General features: G+C 49.6%; 2 protein-coding genes across 2 annotated transcripts in view; one reads left to right on the top strand and one right to left on the bottom strand.

Annotated features, from left to right (window-relative positions):
- Positions 1–5366, bottom strand: part of LOC137653167 (uncharacterized) — a 74019-nt gene that overhangs the window by 50856 nt on the left and 17797 nt on the right. The window lies entirely within an intron of this gene.
- LOC137652724 (ice nucleation protein-like) overlaps positions 1–5366 on the top strand; it is a 15797-nt gene that overhangs the window by 9664 nt on the left and 767 nt on the right. The gene's annotated exons all lie outside the window — the stretch shown is intronic.

The raw sequence follows: 5366 nt of genomic DNA, 5'->3' as shown, positions 1-5366 counted from the left end.
ATATATATATATATATATATGTGTGTGTGTGTGTATATAGAGTATATATACATATATATATTATATATATATATATAGTATATATATATATATATAAATATATATATGTCTTTTACGCTCAGCGGTATTGCCAGACGTATAACTACTTGGTCTCTCTCCATCCTTCAAGTAGGGAGAGGAGTAGTAGTTATACTCTGATGAAAGAGGTACCCCGCAAGGGGGGGGGGGGGAACGGGTAGGAAGGGTTGAATCTTTGAGCGCATATATATGCATATATTTAGTCGACATTTTTGACAGGTCGCGTACACTAGTTGTTTATATTGAACACTATATTCCTCTCCTAAAAACTCATCAATCCGATCAAATAAACCGAAACACTGGGCTTTAAATATTTTTTTTTCTTTAAATTTGATTATGAAAATTTTCCACTTCGTCACTCTACAAAGAGTTTGAGATTGTACCAACCGTGTGTCACACAATTGTACATAATTATTTTGTATATATTATGCTTGTATCTGCGCTCTTCCCTCGCACTAAAAGAACCTGAATGATCATGTCTCCGTTTTGCTCAGTAACATTATCTGTCTCTCGAACAGGTCATGTCCTGTTGCCTTGAGGTTTTGTATATAAAGAAGAGTGTTCCTTAATAAATAACTCGGTCGTTTTCAATCTGCCTTTGAGTTCACAACTCCTCTCTCGGCCCGTCACATTGGTGACCCCGGAAGTCGACTCGCTCCCACTGCCTTCCACCCCACCTCCCTCGCCCCTCCAACGTTGGTAATATGACGGAGGCGGACTCTACCCCAGCAGTTGGCACTGCGGCCGCTCCATTGAAACTTTCACCGTTCGCTAGCGGAGAAGCGTTCGCTTGGTTTCAACGCGCTGAAGTCCACTTTCGTATCAGGGGCGTGACTCGCTCAACCACCAAAGCGGATTATGTTCTCGCGGCGATACCCGAGGACACCTTCCCAGAAATATCCGACTGGCTTTGTGAACAAGGAGACACACCAATAGCGTATGACGACCTCAAATCATACCTTCTGCAGCAGTACTCGCCGTCGCCAGCCGCCCGTATAGCAAAGCTTTTTCAGCTCTCGCAACAACCGTTGGGGGACCAAAGGGCTTCGCTTGCCCTCAGGGAAGTGACCAGTATCGCTCGCCTTCAACCTTCCGCAGACGGCTCTCCTCGTGAGGTGAACCTACTCCGTGCCCTTTGGATACGCCGTTTACCTGAACCTGTGCGCGCTGCCATACCCGATGTCGATAGTTTACCCATAAAGGACTTGATGACCAAAGCCGACGCCCTTATGGACAGCCACTTCAAGACCTCCATCAACGCCTCACCCCTGACGACGAGGATGCCTATTCAACGTCAACCGAAGCTGACATGAATGCCGTAGGACATACACGCCTACCCCGTGACGTGCCGAAGCGGCGACAAAGCCGCCCACCACCCACCAATCGCTCGTGCCCCAACGAACGACTTCTACAGCCACTTACTACCTCCCATCCGCCGCAGTTTTGCTACTACCACTTCAGATTCGGGGCAACCGCGAAGAAATGTGCTAAAGATTGTCAGTGGCCAAAAACGTGTAAGTAGGCCATCGCTTGTGGCGGTGGCTTCCCATGTTTCTAATCTTTTCTTTTTACAGGATGCAGGAACGGGCGTGCGATTTTGGTAGACACGGGTGCTTGTCGTTCTCTTTTGCCAAGGAAACTCTTCAAGGCACGACGTAGATTGTCTACATCTGCCGACGTCCGCTTGGTAGCTGCCAACGGATCTGCGATACCCACCTACGGTTACGAGAACCTCACATTATCGTTCGGAAACGGTAAATTCAATTGGAAGTTTCTCGTTGCTGACGTCACAATGCCAATCCTCGGTGCGGATTTCCTCTCTCATTTCCACCTTCTGGTCGATATCGCCCACCGACGATGGTCAACGCAGACTCGTACTTGTCGACACCTCTTCAACCCGCCCCCTCTAACCTCGCTCTCCACATCAGCGCACCCACGGATGCCTACGCCCACCTCCTCACGTCGTACCCGGAAGTTTTCCGTCCAGAACTTCGCCAAACGCCCACGGTTCCTGCCAAGCACGGTATTTATCACCATAACAAGACGACGGGACCCCCAGTCTTCGCAAAATTCAGACGTCTGGCACCGGAACGATTGGCAGCCGCCAAACAGACGTTCGCCGAAATGGAGAAAATGGGCCTTTGCCAAAAGGCCTCCAGCCCATGGTCGTCACCCTTACACATCGTTCTGAAGAAAGACGGCTCCCTCCGTCCGTGCGGGGATTACAGGCGCCTGAACATGCAAACAGAACCGGATCACTACCCCTCCCAAACATTGCCGATGTAACCTCCTACCTGCATAAAGCAAAGGTTTCCTCTACGCTCGACCTCCTGAAGGGGTATTATCAGGTGCCTATGAACCCAGAAGAGATCCCCAAGACCGCCATCACCACTCCGTTTGGCACATACACCTTCAATTACTCCTGTTTTGGCCTTCGTAATGCTGGGGCAACGTTTCAACGTCTCATGGATGGCATCTTATGGCACCTCCCTTTCTGTGTATGTTATGTGGACGACATACTTGTGTTCTCCTCCTCAAAAGAGCAACACCTCCGTCACCTGCGCATCGTGCTCGACCGCCTGCAACAAAACGGCCTTGTAGTCCGGTACGACAAGTGTACCTTTGGCGCCAACGAAGTGTCGTTCTTAGGGCACCGTATCACTCCTGAAGGAGTCCATCCCCTCCCTGAGAAGGTAGCAGCCGTTCAGAATTTCCCCACGCCCTCGACCGTCAAAGCTCTGCAGGAATTCTTGGGCATGATCAACTAATATCACCGTTTTCTGCCAGCCATTGCCGCCACTCTTGCTCCCCTCTACGCCTCCCTCAAGGGCAAGCCAAAGGACCTGAAGTGGGGTCCCCTTCAAGAAGCAGCCTTCTGCAATGCAAAGAAGGCCCTATCAACTGCTGCGGCTCTCACTTTTCCTATCCCACACGCCCCTCTCCTTCTCTCCACCGATGCCAACGACGTCGCTATTGGTGCAGTACTCGAGCAGGTGGTCAAAGGCTCGCCCCGCCCATTGGCCTTCTTTAGCAGAAAACTGTCCAAGGCAGAATCGGGTTATTCTACCTTCGATCGAGAATTGCTGGCGGTGCACTTGGCTGTCCGTCACTTTCGCCATTTCTTAGAAGGTACGCCCTTCGTCATTCGTACAGACCACATGCCTCTGGTGCACGCCTTCACTCGACAGTCTGACGCCTGGTCCGCCCGTCAACGCCGACATCTCTCCGCCGTGGCTGAATACAATTGCACCCTCCAATACGTCCCTGGGAAAATGAATCCCGTTGCTGATGCCCTGTCAAGAAACAAGTTGGCTGCCGTTCAACTGGGATTGGATTACAACGCCCTGGCTGAAGCCCAACGACAGGATCCAGAGTATCAAGCTTGTAGAACATCCTGCACGTCCCTCCGTTGGGAAGACTTTCCCCTCGAAGACTCCAACACCACCCTCCTCTGTGACGTCAGTACTGGTAGACCGCGACCTTGGATTCCTGCTCCCATGCGCCGACAGGTGTTTGATTTCATCCACGGCCTTTCACATCCCTCGTGCCGTTCTACTGCACAGCTGCTGAAGGCAAAGTTCATTTGGCACGGCATTTCTAAGGATGCTAAGGATTGGGTCCGTGCGTGTACTTCTTGCCAAACTTCCAAAGTACATCGACACACGGATTCAGGAGTGGGCACCTTTCCTCAACCTCAGCGTCGTTTCGCACACATTCACGTCGACGTTGTAGGCCCCCTACCTACATCACAAGGACATCGTTACCTGTTTACCGTCATCGACCGCTCCACTCGTTGGCCTGAAGCCATTCCCATGGAAACTGCAACGTCCGCCTCATGTACATCTGCCTTACTCTCTGGATGGATTTCAAGATTCGGTATCCCTGAGCATATTACTTCTGACAGGGGAACAACTTTCACCTCTCAATTATGGACGTCATTAGCGAATCTCCTGGGCATCACCCTACATCAGACAATGGCCTACAACCCCGCTGCCAATGGAATGGTTGAACGTTTTCATCGCAGCTTTGATGTCCCGCTGCAAGGATTGCAACTGGTTTACTCAGCTTCCCTGGGTCCTCCTTGGACTAAGGACCACTCCTAAAGACGCCCTCGACGTCTCGGCAGCCGAAATGGTGTATGGCAACCCGTTGGTCGTCCCTGCCGAATTTTTTCCTTCTACGACCTCCTCCGACGATCTCCAGCGCATACGTCACGTCGTGGGAAAATTTACTCCTTGCCGCCAGACTTACAAGCCCCCAGCGAAGCATCACATACCAACGGACTTGCACTCTGCAACGCACGTCTTTCTGCGCAACGACACCAGCAAGCCACCACTAACGCCCCCTCACACGGGCCCTTTCTTGTGATCCGACGCAGTCCGAAAGCATTCCTCCTAAACATTCGGGGCAAAGAAGACTGGGTCTCCATTGATCGTCTAAAACCTGCTTATCTTCTGCCAGATGACCCGCCTACAGTTCGCCTCTCTAGATCAGGGCGCCCTATTTAACATGTACAGTATGTCATTTTTAGGGGGGGAGCCATGTACCAACCGTGTGTCACACAATTGTACATAATTATTTTGTATATATTATGCTTGTATCTGCGCTCTTCCCCCCGCACTAAAAAGAACCTGAATGATCATGTCTCCGTTTTACTCAGTAACATTATCTGTCTCTCGAACAGGTCATGTCCTGTTGCCTTGAGGTTTTGTATATAAAGAAGAGTGTTCCTTAATAAATAACTCAGTCGTTTTCAATCTGCCTTTGAGTTCACAACTCCTCTCTCGGCCCGTCACAAGATATACGAGTCAGTTTCTTCGAAAAAACATTATTATAACAAAAGATGAAAACAAATCTCTTTTCTGGCTGATAAAACAGCAGGAAAAGAACGGAAGAAGAGTAGTGGGAAGGAGCAGAGAGAAAAAAAATAGGGGAATAGGTAATAACAACTTCTTGTCATTTACGAGAGATTAGGACTTGGAAGCCAAGGCTTAAGGGCGCCACATCTCGGACAGCAAAATAATAACAAGTCCTTAAGAGAGAGAGAGAGAGAGAGAGAGAGAGAGAGAGAGAGAGAGAGAGAGAGAGAGAGAGAGAGAGAGAGAGTAACAATACACACCTCTACGCTGCTAGTAAGCACGAAAACAAAAATTCTTAAAATTGGCGCAAAATCCAGTTTTAACCCTTTTAAGGGCACAACATCTAGGACAACAAAATAATAAAAAGTCCTTCAAAGAAACAGAGAGAGAGAGAGAGAGAGAGAGAGAGAGAGAGAGAGAGAGAGAGAG

This window comes from Palaemon carinicauda, chromosome 14 (genome assembly GCF_036898095.1).
Source record: "Palaemon carinicauda isolate YSFRI2023 chromosome 14, ASM3689809v2, whole genome shotgun sequence".
NCBI classification, from domain to species: domain Eukaryota; kingdom Metazoa; phylum Arthropoda; class Malacostraca; order Decapoda; family Palaemonidae; genus Palaemon; species Palaemon carinicauda.
The sequence above is the reverse complement of the archived record's forward strand: the minus strand, read 5'-3'. Positions and strand labels throughout refer to the sequence as shown.